At 41.2% G+C, this 23,216-nt stretch overlaps 1 protein-coding gene and 1 pseudogene across 1 annotated transcript in view; both read right to left on the minus strand.

Annotated features, from left to right (window-relative positions):
* The window catches only part of LOC128574827 (cytochrome P450 2J2), a 90,556-nt gene that overhangs the window by 52,883 nt on the left and 14,457 nt on the right, over positions 1–23,216 (minus strand). The window lies entirely within an intron of this gene.
* Positions 1–23,216, minus strand: part of LOC128574740 (cytochrome P450 2J2-like) — a 41,737-nt pseudogene that overhangs the window by 3,512 nt on the left and 15,009 nt on the right.

Genomic DNA, 23,216 nt, shown 5'->3' on the forward strand with positions numbered 1-23,216 from the left:
ACAAAACCATGAGTGTTTTTAGGAGCTGTTTTGTCAATTCTTTGCACATATTGTAATAAATAAATAACCATTTTATTTTTAGTTGCCTTGTATTAAGGAGACAACAGTCCATCTCCAGCCTAATTATTGGGCTGTTGCAAAGATTAAATGAGATAATTTGCTTGTGAATCACATCTTTAATTAGGATGTAATATGATTCTCCATAGCAAAACACCAGTGAGTCAGTGTATATAGTTGTTTTAATAGCACAGCTAATGCAGAGGTAACAGGGGAGACATGAGGCCACTCCAAGGAAGAGTCTTCCATAATATGCAGGAAAGAACCCCAGTCGTCATTTCATCACTGAGCACAGCAGGGCTGGCCAACCTTTTTTCCTTTCTGCTGCATATTGGAAGCAGAAGAATTGTCTTGGGCCGCGCATTAAATACACAAACACTAAAGAAGCTGATTATCAACGAAAAGGTTAGTGCATACTGTTTGTGATATCCAGCAAAACAGATAAGCAGAATAATTCCTCACGATGTGAGCATGCAGCTTTCAGGCTGCAGGGTGGACACCTGTTAAGATTTCTGTCAACACAGTTGCAGCAAGCACTAGGCACAGTGTTCTTGTGGAATGCATAGAGGGTCCCATTTCTAGCATTTCAGCATTTTATGGATGTGATGCATGACAGGGACAAGGAAAACATACAGTAGATTCTCTATAGGTTGACCCCCACGGGGCCATAACGAACTGGTCAACATAAGGAAGGAGGCCTACTGTACTAACATGTCCATGTGGTGCGGGCCCGGCCTGTCTATGGAGATTCTATCATATAATAGGAAACCGAAACTTTTGCGGAAGCACAACATTTGAAACTATTATAGACAGAAACACTGGAAGGAATTCCTACATCTTATATCTGCTTTTGTACTAGAAGTGATCACTCGAAGTGACCTGTTCAATGTTAGCAAAGGTGACATAAAACCAGATGAGGGAGGACAAAGAGGTTGTCATCAGAATCAGCCCAGACCCCCAGGAAGCACAGAGCAGGGAGGAAACGGGCTTTGGGGTCACACCGACAGGAGTTCAAACTGCACCTCCCTCTTCTGGGCCTTGATGTCATCAGCAGTAAAATGATACTGCTCAGAACATCAATATTTATTTTAAGTTAGTGATAAGCAAAATATCATGCAATCACAGTGCAGTGCAGCCAGTGGTAAATCTACTAAAATCATTTAGTGATTTTCAGTAGACTGTGTTAGGAAGAACACAGGCTTTATTTTATGATAAATCTGGTTGCCATGAGTCCTACTCTGCCACGTGACTTTTATGACTTAGTTTCCATACTTGCTTAAGCCTCAGTTTGCTTATCTGGCAAGTGGTGGTTGTATTAATAATTTCACCCTTAGAGGTTACCCTGCAACAAAAGCAGTGGGGGGGAGATTTGTTTTGTTTTGTTTCCTGTCTCATTCATTCATTGCCACATCCTTAGGGCTGGAAGCTTGACACATAATAGATGCTCAGTAAGTATTTAGCAAACTAAGCAACTGGCACATTGTTTGAAATAACCTATGCATCATATCAAAGTTATCCCCTGCAATACACTAAAAATGTTTGTTATTGCTTTATAATGTTATGAGTTAAAAATATCCTTTTGAAATTGGCTAGCTTAAAGATAGGAGAGAAAGAATTTACACTGCATCCTCTTTTCTCCTTTTCAAGATGTATAACATATAAGTAAATTAACTAGACATTAGAGGGATAATTACAACATAAAAAAAGGAAAAGAACACTCCACAGGGAGTGTTTATAGAGCAGAACCCAATCTAGTTAAGCCAGTGGTATTCAAAGGCACTGCACTGGTGCATGCAGAGAGGGGATAAATAACTTCCTTCTATCCCCCCCTTTCCCTTAGCATAGATCAGCTCTGCTTCTGTGTGAGGCAGAATCCTTTAAAAACAACTTTAAAAAGTCCATAAAGATGGCAGAAGTTTTGGCTTGGTGCCTGTGGCTCAAGCAGCTAAGGCACCAGCCACGTACACGTGAGCTGGCAGGTTCGAATCCAGCCGGACCTGCCAAACAACAATGAACAGCTGCAACCAAAAAAAATAGCTGGGCGTTGTGGCGGGCGCCTGTAGTCCCAGCTACTTGGGAGGCAGAGGCAGGAGAATCGCTTGAGCCCAGGAGTGGGAGGTTGCTGTCAGCTGTGATGCCACAGCACTCTACCCAGGGCGACAGCTTAAGGGTCTGTCTCAAAAAAAAAGATGGCAGAAGTTTTAACATTCTTTGTGAATGAGGGGCTTCTCTCCCCAATGTTTAGGGGACAGGACAAGGGAAGCTGACGTCTCCAGAGGAAGCTGGAGGGCATGGAACCGAAGGACAGTCTGAAGCAGTGATCAGCCAGTCCTGGGGCTGCCGAGCACAGGCAGATGGGGTCCCATCAGCCAGGGCTGTCCATAGACACTGCAGCTCAGGCAGGCGTTGTGGGGAGAAGAGCAGGGGACGGCCGGGAGAGGCAGTTGGCCCCCACACTCCTTCATTACAACTCACCTATTGAGAAAGAAAGGATTCCCTTTTCTTAAACTGTCCATTCTCCAGAAAATGCTCAGGATTGAACATGTCCTGTGTGGCCCACTCCGCTGGGTCCCTGTGTAGTGCAGTCAAATTGGTGAAGACCATAGTACCCTGGAGAAGGCAGCAAAACTCAGGCGAGGTTTAACTCATGCAGCACCCCCATGCAGAAGGGCAGTGGGGCCCATGCTTCTATGGCAGGGCCTCACCCAGCCTCCCCAACCCACCCACATCTCCTGAGTCCACCACCACCTTCCCAGGGCCAGCTCTTTTGGGGGAGAGCTTACAAATTGGTCTGCATTTGCCTGCAGGGAATCTTTCCAGGGAAGGCTGGCAACTGACTTCAGAATGGATCTTCTGTCCAGTTTCCAGTACACTGTCCTGGATTCCCATATTAGGTAGGCCAGTGGGAGGATGCACCTCTCCATCCAAGGACATACTAAAAGACGCCCAGGATTCCCCAGAGCGATCCTTTCCTTCACTCTGCCTCCAGCCAACCCATCAGTGAAACTGGTGGATTTTATGTTCAGTTTCCCCCAATTCCATCACCTTCTGTACCCCCCAACAACCGCCACCTTACTCCAGGCTGCCTCTTTCCTATAATGGCTCCTCCTTGCTGTGCCCACACCCTGTTGCTCCTTTCAGTCTGCTCTGCACCCCGAAAGCAGAGTGAATCTCCAGCATGGCCTCATCATGTCACTCCCCTCATGCCTCAGACTCAGGACCCTTAAGCAGCTTCTCATCACTCTCAGGGTGGAGCCTGGTCCCCTGTCCCCCATCTGGGCCACACTGCCCCTCTGCCTATGCTCCTGCGATGGTGGCATCTTTCATTTCTCAAACACGCCACGTGCCCCCTCCTGTCAATCCCCATCATCCTCAATCCTCAGCCCAAACGTCCCCTCCTTCTGGAAGCCTTCCTTCCCTTCTCCTGCCTGTCCCCAGCGGGATTTTCTCCTGGGCAGTTGTCACAGTTCGTAACAATACACTGGCATGATTATTAGGCTCAGAGTTGTTTCCCCAACCTGAGCACTTCAGGTGCTTAATGAGTACTTGATGAATTAGCAAAGAATTGTGAGCACGTTCTATACTAAGGCCTGCGTTGAATTCTCTAGATGCATGGTCTCATTTCATCTTGTCAATCCCACAAGGTAGGTTAAATACACTTTACAGATAAAGAATCTCTGAGAGGTTAAGTGTGATTTCCAGAACCCCACAGTCTGTGAAGGTGGACCTAGGAACTAGGTCAATTTGGTGTCCCAGCCATGGCTCTAGGCTTTGTAACACATAGTTAATTCAATTTTTCAGTTCCCAGGATGGTTGTCAAAACTGACATTAAAAATCAGTGGTAGAAGAAGTGTGCTGAGCTGGGCTGGTTCCTTGAATTTAAGGGACTTGCTAGAGAAATGCAAATAGCACATGGGAACTTTTATCCACATGGTGGTCACTCAGTGAGGAAGTAAGAAAGGAACAGTAGCCGAGCAGTATCCGATTGCCAAGTTCTTGAGTTCTACCTCTGAGATCTTTCTGGAGTGGGACACACTTGGAGGGACGTAGACAACCAAGCAGAGCCCAGAGGTTCCTCAAGTTGGTGGGGGGAGCAGAGCAGGACTGAGAATGTCAATATGAAGAGAGGACGCCAGGGGGCGCAGGAGAGCTGTCTGCAGAGGTCCTGAGAGTGGCAGGTGGAGAGAGTCAGAACTCCCTTTGTAAGGACAGAGCATGTAATAGAGACGAATTGATAACATTGCAGGGAGATGCCTTTAAAAAAAAAAGCAACTCCGTGGAGGAAGCAGGGTGTAGTACAGGCAATCAGAATAGCTCTGATTCTGGGTCCCCAGCTCTCATCACTATGGACTTGAGAGATGTCATGCAAATTAATTCATCTGAGCCTGACTTCCCAGTCATAAAGCAGGAATAACAGAGTTACTTGAGAACGGAGTAAGACATTTTGAAAGAGGTTAGTTCCATGACACAGAATCACTGCTTGGTGTTTCCTCCTTTCCCTTCCTAATGACTAAGACAGCACACACTGGGATTGGCCTCCTTGTGAGATGACAAGTGCCCCATCACGAGGCTGTAAATGAAAGCTAGAGAAATACCTGTGGGATGTTGTGTTAGAGACACCAGCATTGATGTGATGTTGGCCCAGGTGTTCTCAAATATCCTCTCACATTTCCCACATTCTACAACACCAGGACTGTGAGGCAGAACGTTTCCAAGGTCTGGCCCAGTCCCTAGTCCTGTGAGATGCTCTTCCAGGCAAAGAAAAGGCATTTGGAGCAAAATCTGATCTAGAACTGCTGCCTGCTGTGTGCCCACAGAGATTCACAACACTCATTAGTAAATAAAAATGCTGAAAAACCACACACCAAAGGAAAGGCAGTCTTTGCCTAATCATATTTTAGCCTAAAAATCATCCCTTCCTCACTCCTCACAAGACCTCTGAATATCTAGTTAAACTTATGTTCTAAAGAACACACATGTAGGAAATGGTAGTGCTATGGTAGTGTAGAGCAATCTGATAACACAGCTTTATCCCCATTTACATGACTCCTTAGGAAAAAAATTGATATCATTTCCCAAGTTCCTCTTTCCATCTTCTAAAAGAACTTGAATATCTTGAGCCCAGTAGTGCCTGGTTACCTTGGGCAGGTGGTATCCAGCCAAGGTGGTATCAACTGTCACTTCCCTGGGAGCATTCAGGGGGACGATGTTTCCCGTCCTCTGCACCTCATGGATGATGGCGTTGGTGTAGGGCAGGGACTCCCGCGTGGCCACGCTTGGCAGCTAGTCCTGGCCAATCACTCTATCAATGTCAGTGTGTACTTTCTCTGCAAAAAAAGAAGAGGTTCTATTATTTTTTAAGACGTTTCCACTAAAGATGTAGGAGTATTCTCCAAGATCTCATCTGTTGTATTTCAATTCTTGACCAGATTGCAAAGAAATAAAATGGTTCTTCAACCTTCAAAGGGCTTTTGTAGAAAACTGCCAGTTCCATAACTCCCTCTGAGCCTGATTAGCTCAGGAGTGGAATAACCAGGATCAACAGGCCCACTGAAGGGTTTTGTCTTAGTCTATTCAGGCTGCTAGATCAAACACCATTGACCAGGTGGCTTATATCAGAAATTTATTTTGCACAGGTATGGAGACTGGGAAGTTTAACAAAATACCAAGGCACCAGCTGATTCTGAGTCGGCTGAGGCCACATTCCAGCATATAAGTGGCACCTTCTCACTGTCTCCTCACTTGAAAGGAGCTCTCTGGGAAATCTTTATACAGGCATGACTTACAGGAGGGCTAATCACCTCCCAAAGGCTCCTCCTTACAATACCACCACACTGGTAAGTAGGCTTCAAAATGTGAATTTTGATGGGGTCACAAATGTTCAGAACATAGAAAAACTATAAACTGATTTTTCTAGGACATGTATTAGAGTAGAATGTGGGTCCTGATGGGCACGAGCAGTGGAGTTGCAAATTCTTGCTCTACAACATTACTGCCCCACCTTACTTAAACTCTTTGAGCCTCATCATCCAATTAGTGAGATTAAATCTACCATCATTGTAAGGATGTTTTTGATTTACATAAACTGATTCAGGTAAGTACCCAGCAAGTGATAGTAACTGATAGCTGTCCCCCAATATTTACTTTTCTCTTTTTCTAAAGTTTTAGGTGATATCTGGTTGTCCAGAGAAGGTGTACATCTGGCAGATTTCCTGTGACCAAGTGACAGAGCTCTGGCCAAGAGAACATAAGCAAAAATGATGGTTAATCCACATCTAAAGCCCTTGCAGGGGTGTCCAATGTGAAGCCTATGGGCTGCATGCAGACTATTTGAGGACTGTTTTGCTTATCTGTGGCATTACATATTGCAAAAATTATGCTTTTTTATTTATTTTTTTGTTTATCAGCTTTCATTAACATTTGAGCATTTAGTCTGTGTCCTAAGGCAACTCTTTTTCTTTTAATATGTGGGAGAGAAGCAAAAATATGGGACATCCTTGAAAAGGGTATGTGGTTCCCCTTTGTCTCTGCCTACTGGTGGAAGGGAAGCCCTAGTGATGAGCCATCTTAGAGAGTCAACAAGAGCATCATTCAGGATACAACAGCAACACTTCCTAGGGTGTGGAAATCCTAAAGGCTTTGCAGAATCCAGCTTCTAAACTTTTACCCAATATAGAAATAAATTTCTGTCATTTTAAACCTGTGGATTATTTAATTTTTGTAAGTATGGTAAAATACACATAGCATAAAACTTAACCATCTTAGACATTTTTAAGTAAATAGTTCAGTAGTGTTAAGTATATTCACATTATTGGGCAATCAATCTCCAGAACATATTCATCTTGTAAAACTGAAACTTCCTATCCATTAAACAACTATCCATTCCCCCGCTCTCACTCTCCAGCCAGCACACATTTACCTTCTATTTCTATGAATTTCACTACTCCAGATAACTCACATAAGTGGAATCATACAGTATTTGTGTATTTGCAATCAGTATTTTAAACTCAGTGTGATGTCCTCAAGTTTTTTTTTTTTTTTTTTTTAATTGTTGGAGATTCATTGAGGGTACAAAGAACCAGGTTACATTGATTGCATTTGTTAGATAAAGACCCTCTTATAATTGTGTCTCTCCAAAATTGATCGTATCTTAGGAAACAAGTCAAACATAAGCAAATTTAAAAGAATAGAAATTATTCCTTGTGTCTTCTCTGACCACCATGGAATTAAAGTTGAATTCAACAGCAACAGGAATCTTCACACTCAAACAAAGTCATGGAAATGAAATAAACTTAGGCTGAATAGTAGCTGGGTCAAAGATGAGATTAAGAAGGAAATCACTAAATTTTTGGATCAAAATGATAACGAAGACACAAATTATCAAAACCTGTGAGATACTGCAAAGGCAGTCCTATGAGGAAATTTATAGTGTGGGGAGCCTTTATGAAGAAAACAGAAAGAAAGAAAGCCAACAACTTAATGGGTTGTCTCAAGCAACTAAAAAGGAAGAACATTACAACTTCCAACCCAGCAGAAGAAAAGAAATACCCAAAATTAGGGTGGAATTAAATGAAATTGAAAATAAAAGAATAATTCAGAAGACCAATGAAACAAAAAGTTTGTTTTTTGAAAAAATTAACAAAATTGATAAATCTTTGGCCAACCTATCCAGAAATAGAAAAGTGTGTGCCACACTTTCTGGGGGCAAGACAAGATTGCAAGAGGGACTTTACCTAAGAAATGCAATCAGTGTAACCTGGCTTATTGTACCCTCAATGAATCCCCAACAATAAAAAAAAAGAAAAGTAAAGTAAAATCTCTAATATCATCTATCAGAAATGACAAAGGAGAAGTAACAACAGACACCTCACCTCAGAAATTTAAAAAATCCACAGTGATTATTACAAAAAACTCTGTTCTCAGAAATATGAAAATCTGAAGGAAATGGACCAATACCTGGAAGCATACCACCTTCCTAGAGTCAACCAGAAAGAATTAGAAAATTTAAATGGACCCACATCAAGCATTGAAATAGCATCAACTATATGAAATCTCCCAAAAAGGAAAAGTCTGGGACCAGATAGCTTCACATCAGAATTCTACCAAACCTTATACAACCTTTTTCAAAGCATATAAAAAGAAGGAATACTTCTTAACACATCCTATGAAGCAAATATCACCCTGATCCCCAAACCAGAAAAGGATCCAACAAAGAAAGAAAATTATACACCAATATCATTAATGAATACCAATGCAAAAATACTCAATAAGATCTTAGCAAACAGAATTCAACAACTCATCAAAAAAATTATACATCATTATCAATTTGGTTTTATTCCAGGGTTACAGGTTGATTCAGCATATATAAATCTATAAATATAATGCATCACATAAATAAAATAAAAAACAAAGACTACATGATTCTCTCAGTTGATGCAGAAAAAGCTTTTGATAATATTGAGCATCCTTTTATGATCAGAAAACTTAAAAAATAGGCTTAGATGGGTCATTTCTGAAACTGATAGAGGCTATATACAGCAAACCCACAGCCAATATCATATTGAATGGAGTAAAACTGAAAACATTTCCACTCAGATCAAGAACTAGGCAAGGATGCCCACTGTCTCTATTGCTATTCAACATAGTAATGGAAGTCTTAGCCATTGCATCCAGGAAAGAGAAGGCTATCAAAGGTATCCAAATGCAGGCAGAAGAGATCAAACTCTCACTCTTCACAGATGATATGATACTATAAATGGAAAACACAGGGACTAACTACAAAACTCTCAGAAGTGATTAAGAAAAACAGCAGCATCCAAATCAATACTACGAATCAGTAGTTTTTATATATGCCAATAATAGTCAAGCTGAAAATATAGTCAAGGAATCTATTACTTTTATGGTAGTGCCACAGAAGATGAAATATCTGGAAATTTACCTAACAAAGGAGTGAACGATCTCTATAAAGAGAATTATGAAACTCTGAGAAAAGACATAGCTGAAGATGTTAACAAATGGAAAAACATACCATGCTCATGGCTGGGAAAATCAACATTGTTAAAATGTCTATACTACCCAAATCAATCTACAGATTTAATGCAATCGCTATTAAAGCACCATTTTCATACTTTAAAGAGCTTGAAAAAATAGTGCTTCATTTTGTATGGAATCAAAAGAAACCTCGAACAGCCAATACATTACTCAGAAATAAAAATAAATCAGGAGGTATCATGTTACCTCCTATACTATAAATCTATAGGGATCAAAACAGCATGGTCCTGGCACAAAAACAGAGAGGTAGATTTATGAAACAGTATAGAGAACCAAGACATGAACCCAGCTACTTATTGTCATTTGATCTTTGATAAGCCTATCAAAAACATTCAGTGGGGGAAAGACACCCTATTTAACAAATGTTGCTCAGTGAACTGGCTGGTGACCTGTAGAAAACCGAAACTGGACCCCCACCTTCACCATTAACAAAAATTGATTCTCACTGGGTAAAAGATTTAAACTTAAGACGTGAAACTATAAAACTACTAGAAGACAGTGCAGGGAAAACACTTGAAGAAATTGGCCTGGGAGAATATTTTATGAGGAGGAACCCCCGTGGAATTGAAGAAACATCAAATATACATTAGTGGGATCTGATCAACTTAAAAAGTTTCTGTGCAACCAAGAGAACAGTAAGTAAAGCAAACAGACAATGTTCAGAATGGGAGAAGATTTTTGCAGGTTATACTTCTGACAAAGGTCTGATAACTAGAATCCACAGAGAACTCGAACTAATCAATAAGAAAAGAACAAATAACCCCATTTCTATGTGAGCAAGAGACTTGAACAATATCATCTAACTCCAGTAAGATTAGCCCACATAACAAAATCCCCAAACTAGATGTTGGCATGGATGCAGAGAGAAGGGAACACTTCTACACTGCTGGTAGGAATGCAAGCCAATATGGCCTTTTTGGAAAGAAGTTTGGAGCATACTCAAGGAACTAAAAGTAGACCTACCATCTCTCTTGTCCCATGATACAAGTGATTGTTGGCTCTTTTTATGTTGATTAATTTGAGTTCTCTGTAGACCCTAGTTATCAAGCTTTTGTCTGATTCAAAATATGCAAATATCCTTTCCCATTGTGTAGGTCATCTATTTGCTTTGGTTGTTGTCTCCTTAACTGTACAGAAGCTTTACAGTTTAATTAAGTCCTATTTATTTATTTTCATTGCTGTTGCAATTGCCATGGAAATCTTCCTCATAAAGTCTTTCCCCAGGGTGATAGTTTCAAGTGCTTTCCCCATACTTTCTTTGACAAATTTTATTATTTCATGTCTTAGATGTAGGTCTTTTATGCATTTTGAATCAATTTTAGTGAGTGGAGAAATGTGCGGGTCCAGTTTCAGTCTTTTACATGTGGATATCCAATTCTCCCAGCACCATTTATTGAATAGGGATTCTTTCCCCCAGCATGCTCTTGTTTGATTTATCAAACATCAGGTGGCAGTAATATGTTAGTTTCATTTCCTGGTTTTCCATTCGGTTCCAGATGTCTATGTCTATATTTTTGTGCCAATACCACGCTGTTTTGATCACTATGTCATTGTAGTACAGCCTAAAGTCTGGTAGGCTGATGCCTCTGGCTTTGTTTGTGTTACTAAAAATTGCCATGGGTATACAGGTTTTTTACTGGTCCCATACAAAATGAATTATTTTTTCCATGTCTTGAAAGTATGATGTTGGTATTTTAATAGGGGTGGCATTGAATCTGTAGATTGCTTTGGGAATTATACACATTTTAACAGTGTTGATTTTTCCCAGCCATGAGCATGGTATGTTCTTCCATTTGTTAATATCTTCTGCTATTTCTTTTCTTAGGGTTTTGTAGTTTTCTTCATAGAGGTACTTAATCTCTTTTGTGAGGTATATTCCTAGGAATTCCATTTTCTTTGATGCTATTGAGAAGGAAATTGTGTTCTTGATTAGCTTCTCATGTTGGCTGTTACTGACATATAGAAAGGCTACCAATTTGTGGACATTGCTTTTATATCCTGAGACCTTACTGTATTTTTTGATCACTTCCAGGAGTCTTGTGGTTGAGTCTTTGGGGTTCTCTAAGTATGAGGTCATATCCTCAGCAAAGAGGGAGAGTTTCACTTCCTCTGCCCCCATTTGGATGCCCTTTATTTCCTTCTCTTGCCTGATTGTATTGGCCAGAACTTCCAGCACTAAATTGAATAGTTAGTGGTGATAGAGGACAACCTTTTCTTGTTCCAGTTCTGAGTGGAAAAGCTTTCAGTTTTACTCCATTTAGTTTAATATTAGCTCTGGGTTTGTCACAGAAGGCTTTGGTCAGTTTGAGAAATGTGTTATCTATGCCTATATTCCTCAGAGTTCTAATTAGGAAAAGATGCTGAATTTTATCAAATGCTTTTTCTGCATCTATTGAGAGGATGATATGGTCTTTGTTTTTGCTTCTGTTGATATGGTGAATTATGTTTAAGGATTTGTGTATGTTTAACTAGCCTTGTATCCCAAGGACGAATCCTACTTGATCATGATGTATGACTTTTTAAATGATAAGCTTTAATCTGTTAGCTAGGGTTTTTTGAGAATTTTTTTCATCTATATTCATGAGTGAAATTGGCCTGTAATTCTCCTTTTCAGTTGGATCTTTTCCTGGTTTTGGGTACAGAGTGATGTTTGCTTCACAGAATGCATTGGGGAATATTCCTTCCTCCTTAATTTTTTGGAATAATGTCTGCAGTATGGACATAAGCTCTGCTTTGAAGGTTTGAAAGAATTCTGGTGTGAAGCCATCATGATCAGGGCAATTTTTTATTCTGTTTTATTAGGATGAAATGTTCTATGGATGTCTGTTAAGTCCATTTGTTGTAGGGTTATGTTTAAGTCCATTATTTCTTTGTTTAGTTTTTCCTTGGAGGCTCTGTTCAAAACTGCCCATGGGGTGTTAAGATTTCCAACCATTATAGTGCAGGAAGATATGAAATTGTTCATATCTGTAAGGGTTTCCTCTATAAATTGAGGAGCATTCTGGTATGGTGCATAAATGTTAATAATCAAAATCTCTTCATGTTGAGTGTTTCCCTTACAAATATGAAGTGACCATCCTTATCTTTCCTTACCTTTGTTGGTTTAAAGCCTATTGTATCTGCAAATAAAATTGCAACCCCTGCTTTTTTCTGATTTCCATTTGCCTGAATTATAGATGTCCATTACTTCACCCTGAGTCTATTATTATTATTATTATTATTATTATTATTATTATTTGCAGTTTTTGGCCAGGACTGGGTTTGAATCCACCACCTCCAGCATATGGGGCCATCACCCTACCCGTTTGAACCACAGGTGCCATTCCCTGAGTCTATTTTTATCCTTTAAGATAAACAAGATAGACAAGAGACTCTTGTATGCAGCAGATATCTGGTCTGAGTTTACGTATCCAGTCAGCCAACCTGTGCCTCTTTAGAGGACAATTTAAGCCATTCACAAATATTGAGAGAATTGATAAGCATGGTAGTGTTTTGGGTGTCATGTTTTCCAAATGTCTAGTGGATATTTTTAATCCTTTCCCCACTGTGGAAGTTAGGTTTTGTTTAAAAATTTCTGGTTGAGTTTACTTTGGTGGTGGACCACTGTGCTGATAATTATGGAGGATGGGTCTGAGAATATCCTGGAGAGCTGGTTTAGTTATGGCAAATTTCTTCAACATGTGTATGTCAGTAAAGCATTTAATTTCTCCATCACCAATGAAACTCGATTTAGCTGGATGCAGGATCCTGTGCTGGGAGCTGTTTTGTTTTAGGAGATTGAAGGTCGATGGCCATCCTCTTCTGGCTTGAAAGATTTCAGCTAGAGATCTGTAGTCATTCTAATATTTCTCCCTTTTTAGGTAATGCTTTTCTTACATCTGGGTGCTTGCAGAATTTTCTCCTTCATATTAACTTTGGCAAAGTTAATTATAATGTGTCCAGGAGATGCTTTACTTGGATTGGATCATACTGGGGTCCTGAAGCTGTCTACTATCTAAATTTCAGTATCTCTTGCAAAGCTTGGGAAATTCTCCTCCATAATATCTTGGAGTACAGAATCTGTGCCTTTAGGGCCCTCCTGTTCTCCTTCAGGAATTCCTATAAGATGAATGTTTGATCTTTTGGGGTGGTCCCACAACTCTCTCAGGGAATGATGAGTTTTTGCTCTCCATTTGCCTCCCTCTTTGAGCATTTGGGGTCGTTCAAAATCTTTTTCTTCAATTTCTGAGATCCATTCTTCTCCCTGCTCAATTCTATTACTGAGGGATTCTACTGTATTTTGGAGCTCCTTGAATAACTTTTCATTTCCTTGAGCTCTGCTATTGTCTTTCTCCTTATGTCCATATCCTTGGTAATTTTGTCTTTGAATTCATTAGTTTCTCGAGACAACTTTTGCACTTCTTTGGATTTCTATTTCAATCTTTTCCTTGAATTTATTCATCTTATTTGACATCTATATTCTGAATTCTATTTCTGACATTTCAGCTATTTGTTTATGAATGGCATCTTCTGAGGTATCACCTTTGCCATTCCTTGGGGAGTCAATCTACTCTGATTATTCATGTTGCCAGAGTTCTTCCTCTGGTTCTACCCCATGATTATTTTCTGCAGTTTGGGTATTATAACTGGTAGGGGAAAATTGGATTAGGGGTTCCAGGAATTGTAGTTAACTAGCTCTTTATTAAAGAGCTGTGACTAGTGATTATGGCTTTTCCCTTATAGCTTTACAAAGGTCCCTCTCAGAGCTTCAGCCAGAGACTCTGAGGACCTAATTGGTGTGACAGGGCTAGCTGGCTCTGTCTTGTAGTCAGCCAGCCTCTATCCAATCCTATTGAGTTGTGGAATTAGGCTGAAATCTCAGCTGGGGGGAGAAACAAGCAACTGAGACTCTCCTGCCCTTCTCCAGTGACAATTGCATGAGGAGAATCAGTCCCTCCAACTTCAACAAAACCATGGCTCGACCTTGGAGGGTCCCTGATATACAGCCCAGGTCATGAGTTCCAAACCAATTATCCCATGGAGCAGAATCACTGCTCAACTGAAAGGTTTGAAACAGTTTCCAGCCACCTGATGGCAGGGATCCATAGGCAGCTTGGACCCAGAAACCCAAGAGGCTGGGGTTTGGCTTCCATTGGTGGTTAATGGTGTCAGGAAGGCCCACCCAGCCAAAAAGTTGCACCAGGAGGGTTGGTGCCTCCTTCCCTGCTTTATGCTGCAGTCTTACTCTGCCACTGGTAACTCTGTGGGGCTGTGGCCCAGCTCCTTTCAGTGGGTAAAAGTGGCAGGATATGGGCCTGCCCGAGACAAAAGGGAGTCATTGCTTCTTCCCACACTGCACTCTGCCACCAGGGAAACCTCATGGATCTGAAGCCCAGCTCCCTCCAGTGCTCAAAGGCAACTGGGGAATGCATCACCATTGTCAGTCCCAGGGTGTGTTTACCACTGTCTGCAGGTGGATACCACCTCAGTGCATATTTCTTGCTCAGTGTGTCTGTGTCTCTGTCCCAGCTGCATTCTCCTGGTGGTCCCTGAGGTTGAGGCAAAGCTCCCTCTGGTGGTCAAGAGAAACAGTAAGTGTTTCTCCAAAATCTAACCATGGTGTAAGCCCTGACTTTGCCACAGCCACCATGCTCTGTCATGGGCCATGTTACTCCCTCTCCCACTTGACTCTCTCTCCCTGCATTCATGTTGTGGTTTTCAGTGCAGTCATGCAGCGACCCACGCCATGCCCAGACCTCTTGAGGAATTGCCAAACACTCTGGACAAGATTCCAGACCATCTGGAAGCGGGGTAGAGTGGGGAGAAGTGGACTGGGAGTTCAGAATTATGGGTAGAATATTTGTTCAATTTTATGCTGGGCAGGGGAATGCCTAGGTTCACAGGTGGGATCTCTCTGGAGAAGGAGTTCCAGTGTTTAGCAGCTCTCTCCTGTGAGATAATGTAAGTAGAGATTTCAACTCTGCTCACTTGTAGAAAGCACACAGTGAAGCACTCTCTTGGGGGAGGGCTCTCTCATCTTCTTGGTGATAGGTTTTGTACTTATAGTTTGTTTCCTTGGAGTCACAGCTTGCCTCAGCAGGGATGATGTGTACTCCTCAATCTTTTCTCAGCTCATATACTGACCTTTAGTTTTCTTGAGAACCTTCTGTTCTTTATCTCTCCTTTTGGATGGGCACCTCTTTGGAAAGCAGGCTCTAGTAGGCCATCTTGCCCCCTCCCGCCAAGGCAATTTTTTGTAGGGAGATTTTTATTGTTTCTTTGATCTGAATGCTTGAAATTTGGCTATTTGAAAGATCTATTTATTTTTGATTAAGTCTTGGGAGAAGGTGTGATTCCAAGTTTTGATCCAATTCCTCCACATTGTCAAATTTCTGGGCATAGAGTTTCTTGTAGTATTCAGAGATGATCCTTCTATCTTTGTGGCATCTGTTGTAATTTCCCTTATATCATTCCTGATTGCGGTTACTAGAGATTTTGTTTTTCTAGTTAGTCTGCTTCTAATTAGTCTGACCAAAGGTATATCTATTTTATTTACTTTTTCAAAAAACAATTTTTGTTTCGTTAATGTTCTAAATGATTTATTTATTTATTTTTGAGACAAAGTCTCACTTTGTCACACTTGGTAGAGTGCCATTGCATCATAGCTCACAGCAACCTCAAACTCTTGGATTCAAGCTTCTCTTGCTTCAGCCTACCAACTAGCTGGGACTACAGGTGCCTGCCACAATGCCTGGCTATTTTTTTTTTTTTTTTGAGATGAGGTCTATTTGGCTCAGGCTGGTCTTGAACCCATGAGCTCAGGCAATTCACCCATCTCGGCCTCTCACGTGCCAAGATTACAGACATGAGTTACCGTGCCTGGGTCTCTGAATGATTTTTTGTTTTTCAATTTCATTAATCTGTGATTTAATTTTGGCTATTTCTTTTCTTCTATTGGGTTTAGGGTTAGAGTGTTCTTCTTTTTCCAATTCAATAAGATGGTTTGTGAGTGTTCTGATGTACTCACTTTCTGTTTTATGATGGTAGGTATTTAAAATTTTCCTCTCAGGATTGCTTTTGCTGTATTCCAGAGGTTTTGGTAACTTGCCTCTTCATTGTTGCTATGTTTGAGGAAATTAGCAAATTCCTCTTTTATCTTTTCCTGAACCCAACTATCATTCAGCATAAGGTTGTTTAGTTTCCAAGATTTTGTGTGGGGATGAACATTTTTATTGGAGTTGAGCTTCACCATTATAACCTTGTGGTCTGAGAAGAGACATGGTATAATTTCTATTGCTTTAATTTTGCTGAGGTTTTATTTGTATCCTAGGATGTGATCTATTTTGAGTATGTCCCAGGAGCTGATGAGAAGAAAGTATATTCTATTGCTTTGGCATGGTATGTTCTATATATGTCTATAAATCCCATTTGTTCTAGGGTCACATTTAAGTCCTTTGTATCCTTGTTTAGTTTCTGTTTATAGGATCTGTCCAGTTCTGTCAGGGGGATGTTAAAGTCCCTGACTATTAAGGTGTTATGGGATATCATGTTGCTCAGACCCCTCAAGGTCTGTTTTATAAATCTGGGAGCATTGAAGTTAGGTGCATAGATGTTTAAAATTGAGATATTTTCTTGTTGTATTGTTCCTTTGACCAGCATGATGTGTCCATCTTTGTCTTTCTTAAAGTTGCTTTGAATCTGCTTGTGTTGGAGAATAAGATTGCAACCCCTCCTTTCTTCTGATTTCCTTTTGCTGGAAACACTGTTTTCCATCCATTAACCCCGAGTTTTGATTTGTCCTTCAGGGCTAGGTGTGTCTCATGGAGGTAGGATGTGGATGGCTTGTGTTTTTTTTATCCAATCACTCAGCCTGTACCTTTCAGTGGGGAATTCAATCAATTGACATTTATTGAGAATATTTATAAGTGTGGTGGAATTCTATTCTTCTTATGATGAGATAGTTTGTTGCTTAGATTTATCCTTTGTGCCATTGTGGAAGCTAAGCTCTGGTCTTTGGCTTCTAGGTGTTTACTTTGGTGGTGGTCCATCATGGTGTTCAGTATTGAGAATAGGTCTAAGTATTTACTGTAGAGCTGGTCTTGTTGTGGTGAATTTCCTCAGTGCTTATAGATCTGCAAAAGATTTTATTTCTCCATCAATTTTGAAACTAAGTTTAGCAGGATTCTGGAATGAAAAGAATTTTGTTTAAGGATGTTGAAGGTGGATGACCATGCTCTTCTGGCTTGAAAAGTTTCAGTTGAAAGGTCTGCTGTCATCCCAATGGCTCTGTCCTTGTAGGTCAATTGGCACTTATTCCTAGCTGCTTGTAGAATTTTCTCCTTTATCTTGACTTTGGATAGGTTCATTGCAATGTGTCTTGGAGAGGCTTTGCTAGAGTTGAGATGACCTAGGGTTCAATATCCATCTGAAAGGAGTATGTCAGGATCTTTAGTAAAACTTGGGATGTTTCCTTTTTCTTTTTTTTTTTGTAGAGACAGAGTCTCACTTTATGGCCTTCAGTAGAGCGCCGTGACCTCACACAGCTCACAGCAACCTCCAACTCCTGGGCTTAAGCAATTCCCTTGCCTCAGCCTCCCGAGCAGCTGGGACTACAGGAGCCCGCTACAACGCCCGGCTATTTTTTGGTTGCAGTTTGGCTGGGGCCGGGTTTGAACCCGCCACCTCAGCATATGGGGCCGGCGCCTTACCGACTGAGCCACAGGCGCCACCCCGGGATGTTTTCATTTATGATAGTCTCCAATAGGTCTTCCATACCTTTGGGACAATCTTCTTCCTCTTCAGGGATTCCTGTTATCCATGTTTGAATCCTTCATGGTGTCACATAGTTCTCTAAGTACCTGCTCTGCTTTGTCTCTTCTTTTCTGACACTGTAACTACCTGTGTTATCTCAAAGACTTTATCTTCTAACTCTGATGTTCTTTCTTCTCCATAGTCTAATCTGTTTTTGATACTTTCTACTGATTCTTTACATTCCCTGATTGTCTCCTTCATTTCCTTAAGCTCATCCATACCTTTTCTATATTCTACATATATCTTGTCTGACTTTTGGTTCTGTCTTTCTATTTTCTCATCAATACCCTTTATTGTCTTAATCATCAATATTTTAAATTCCCTTTCTGTCAGATACATTCATTCTTTATAGGATGAGTCTTCTGTAAATGCTGCCTCATGGTCCCTTGGAGGAGCTGCTCTATTTTGGTTTTTCAAAGTGCCTGAATTTTTCTGCCAGTTCCTCCTCATGTGTGCTTTCTTTTTGTTACCTCTTTGTGAACCTTTTTCCTTCTCAGTTCCTTCTTTGCTTCAAATTTCTTGCCTCAGAGTTTTGATATAGAGACCTTTTGGTGTGAGGCCAAAATGGGGAGAAAGGTAAGGAGCAGGCAGAGAGAAATGGGGGGGGGAGGGAGAAAGAAAGAGCAAACAAGAAGGAAAGAATAAAATAAAACAAAAAGAAGAAAAGAAAAATGGAAGGAGGAATAACAGAAGAAAAAATCTTGGAGAACAGGAGACAAGAGGTCAGGAAGAGAGGCTGAGAGTAATGGAAGAAATAGTTTTGATCAGGATGGTGCTAAGGTCATGCTTGTAACCCAAGGGTTTTGAGGGAGCTAGACAGGGAGGGTTCCTCAAAATCAGGCAGTCCTTACCAGCCTGAGCAGAGCCAGACTCATCCTTTGCCAAAACAAGGAAGGGAAAGAAGAGCACAAAAACAAAAAACACTAAGAAAAAATTAAGTAAGAATGAAAATGAAATAGAAAAATTCTGAAGTGTGGTCCTACCAATACTATCTTCCTAGAGGTAGAAAAGTGTCTTAGCCCCCTTGAGCCTGATCACTGCTGTGGCCTACCTGCCAGACCACAGCTGCTGTGTCTCCCCAGTTCTCAGCAAAAAAAAAAAAAAAGAAAGAAAGAAAGAAATAATATTAAGATAAGAATGGGTAAAGGAAATTAAAAATTAAAAATAGAGGAAAGAGAGGAAAAGAGAGTAAAGAATGAAAAGAGAAAGACATGAAAGAGGGAGAGGATATCTTAGCTGCTGCAGAGGTGATTATTGTGGGAGTGATGAGAAAGGTAGATGAGTCTCTATCCAAAGAGAGAATGTACTGAAGTGAAAAGTGGAGAGAGAAAAAATGAGGCTAAAATACTATAACCAAAAAAGACAGAAACTCTTGTTCTTGATAAAAGTAAAAATATAGGTTAAGAAAAGAACCAACCATACAAATAAGAAAGCAACAGAACACATCAACACAAAATATCAAAAAGCTCTAAATAACAAAAAATAAACAACCTTAGTAACAAATAAAATAACAACAAAAAACAAAAAAGGAGAAAATACTAACATGAATAAAAAAGAAAAAAACAAAATAAAAATGAATTATATATATACTTTTGTATATATATGTTTATGTATATAAAAGTGTGTGTATATATATATATAGTGAGAGGGTCCAACTTTAGTAGGAATATTTGTGTAGCAACATATTGCCTGGACATCAGGTGGTGCTGTAGTTTTAGGGGATGGACAACACCGCTGATAACCTCTCTCTAGAACCTAGGCATAGACCAGATCCCCAACTTAATTGTCCACAATGATGGCCTGGTTATTTCCTCAGCATTCAGGGGAACCCAGGTTGGGAACTCAGATCTCCCCTGAATCCTTCAGAGGCAGGTTTCACTGTACCCCCAGACAACAGTTCTAGTGGGGTGCTGGAGTCCCTATCACAACTAGAAGACCTAACCTAGCAGGCAAGACTAAAATGACTATGTTCCTATAAGGAGCCTGGCCTCACAACCTTCTCATGACCTTGTCAAAATGGCTGATCCCTTGCTGCCAGGACCATCCTAGAAGGGCTGTCTCTACTTCTGTCAAACCGGTGACAAGTCCAGTCCAGCCAACCCCTCAAATCTGGCTGCTATATACTATTCAGATTTTCCCACTTTTCTAGGCAATCAAGACACTTCCCCGGAGAACCAAAAGCCCTCTGGCAGCCCATGCAAGACTTGCCTAGTGTGTCAGATCTCTGCCCCTCTCCTCCAGTTCATGTACAGCAACCAGCACCTTCTAATTTGCAGCACACCTCAAGCCAGAGCTGGAGGCAAAATCTCCTGCCCAAACGCTGCCAGACTAACTGTCATTTTTTAGTTGCTCTTGGAGAGCTTGACCTGGCGGTCTTCCTGATTCACCACCACCTTGCTCTGCCTCTCTGCCCTCAAGTTTTATACAGGTTGTAGCATGCATTAGAATTTTCTCTCTTTTTATTTTATTTATTTATTTATCTTTTTGAGACAGATTCTCAAGCTGTTGCCCTGGGTACAGTGCTGTAGCATCACAGCTGACAGCAACCTCAAATTTAAGTGATTGTTTTGCCTTAGCCTCTCAGGTAGCTGGGACTACAGGCGTTGGACACAATGCCTGGCTATTTTTTTGTTGTTGTTGCAACTGTCATTATTGCGTTCACTGGCCTGGGCTAGGATTGAACCTGCCAGCCTCGGTGCATGTGGCTGGTGCCCTACTCACTGAGCAACAGGTACTACCAGAATTTTCTCTCTTTTTAAGGCCGAGTAATATTGCACTGCATGTCCAATGAATATTCTACATTCTGGTCATCTATTCCTCATAGTAACACTGATTGCCATTGTGAATAATGTTTTTATGAAAATAAGATCAACCTTTTATGTTTTTATCCATTGATACTTTGGAGCCTCTATTCTGGAAGCCAAATCTATACCCTAACTCAGTATCTTTGAAACTTTTAAAAAATGTAATGAACATTAAGAAATGCATTCTACATCAAGACTCAGGATGCATATATGTAAATATACACATGTAGAAAGCACACATTTATTAATCAATGTAAGAAAGAAAGAAAGTTTCATGAATGAAGGTACCCTTAGTACATGGGAAATGCTCTGAAGTTTTCTCCTCTCTCCTTACAGTAGGAAAAAGTTTAGATCTTCGTCTATTAAATTGATTTTGTACCTCATGAATAATTGTTACCCACAGTTTGAAAAGTTGCATCATAACCATCCCTGTCCCCCAGGTGCTCAAACGGTTCTGCAACCTGAAGGAAGAATGATGATGGAAACAGTCACTGTTCTTGGGTGGACCACGTCTATATGAACAATGTGTGATAAGCCCACTAATGGAGGCCAACTGAATCATCCCTGGAGGAAGAAAATGCTGAAGATTTTCAAGGGAGTGGAGACACACCTTAGGGAGATAGCATTTGAGCGGATTCTCCAGGAAGAGATGCAAGTTTACTGTGTAGAGAAAGTGGGGAAGCACATTCTTGGCTGAGGGAAGAGCAGAGGTCATGACACTGAGGCATACACAAGGACAGAGCAAATAAAATGACATGTAGGGTAGTGAGGTCTCCATGGGTGGGGATGGAGACTGGACAGGGGAAAGGACCTCAGAGGCATCATACCAGACATTGGGGTCTGGACATAACCCAGGAGGTAGTGGGAGTCGTTACTTAAAAGAAGGGAAGGAAACTACCAGATTTTCTCAAGGGACTGGAAATCTTCCCTGGGTCCTTCTAGGAACTTGACTCACTTCACTGTTTACCCCCTTGACTTGAACTTCTTGAAGACAGGGTTTCTCTCTTATACTTGTGCTACCTGAACCCACCCCAGACCTGGCAGATGCTGTGAAGAATGTGCCTGTTCCCACATCCATATCACCCCGTGACCCTTCTCCTCTCCTTCCATTGTGCCATGTTCTCCTCTGGCCCCAAATGTAGGCCTTGCACCCCAGGAGGCATCATTCTGCCCTGGGCCGGGCACACACACTGACACACCCACCTTGGATTTCTGCGTAGAGGGCCATGTAAAGCAGCCCCCAGTGCAGGGTGGTGGAAATTGTCTTAGTTCCGGCAAAGAAGAGGTCCAGAGTGCACCCAATGAGGTTGTCTTCATGGAAACTTGAGGTAGCATTGCTGGCATTCTAGGAAGGACAATATTTAACGCTATGCTTTGCTTTATTCAGACAATTCCTGATTGCCATAAAATCAGGGGCTTCATCCAAGGAGGTGGTGTGGAACACAATGTCCCTGGAAGAAACAACTTCCCTTTGTCCTCTCCAGGAGGCAGAGGCTTATTACAGAATCATTATTAGTGTTGTCCTGCCCCAAGGGCTAGAAGCTTTTCCAGAGGATGAAAATTGAGGCAATAATTTTCTTATGCCTGTAATTTGGGGAAGCTATTAATTCAGTGGAAGGAGAACAGGCTGTGAGCAAGACAAGTTGGCTCCAACATCAGCCACTTCACTTTGCAGCTGTAGGACTTAGGGCGACTTAGCACAGTAACTGCCATATGAGTTGGATTTAACCGATGCTCGTTTCAAGCCTGAGTCCTCATGAATCAGATATAACTCACAAATCTCTACATTGGGAGTCAGGTAATCAAATACCAGAGCTCCAGGGCCAAATTGTTTTTTCTAGTGTGGCAGTCTCTGTGTTCTATCTCCAGATGACAGTATTATTATGTCAGGCATGAGGGCAGATAGCAAGTATTCACCATACATTTGTAATGTAAACATGAGGAATCAATAGAATTCCTCTTATGAAAAACAATTCTTATTTCACCTCATTTATCTTTTCCTTTCCAATTAAACCATTCTGATTCCATACCATTCTTCATGATACCCACCATGTCTACCATGCTCCTCTGGAAGGTTCCATTTTTCCCCTTGCTCTTATATTCACAGTCTCACACCTGAACACCAGCAAGCACCTGTCATATCCTTCTCCAGGGGAGAAGACAATGTCTCAAGGAATGTTATGCCAGTAGGAGCAATCCACCATTCTCCCTGATCCATGAGGAGGACCCAGTAATTGATATATAAAGATAATGGCACTGACTCAGTAATGTCCATTAGCTGGAGAGCCACTGTGGAAAAAGGTATGTGTCCAGTTTATCCCCTCCTGTAGGCTTCTGGCTTATAATATTGGGAAGGGATGCTATGTGGAGAAGGGAAAAGGCACAGCCCATTTGGACCCAGAGTCTAAACTCTGGCATCCAGTGCAGCATCCTTGTGTTCTGCAGTGGAGATGGGCGCAGGGCAGGTCACTGTTTCCCAGTCCATGAGTGATAAAACTGAGCTTTGAGGCTCAG

This window comes from Nycticebus coucang, chromosome 22 (assembly GCF_027406575.1).
Source record: "Nycticebus coucang isolate mNycCou1 chromosome 22, mNycCou1.pri, whole genome shotgun sequence".
Lineage (NCBI taxonomy): Eukaryota > Metazoa > Chordata > Mammalia > Primates > Lorisidae > Nycticebus > Nycticebus coucang.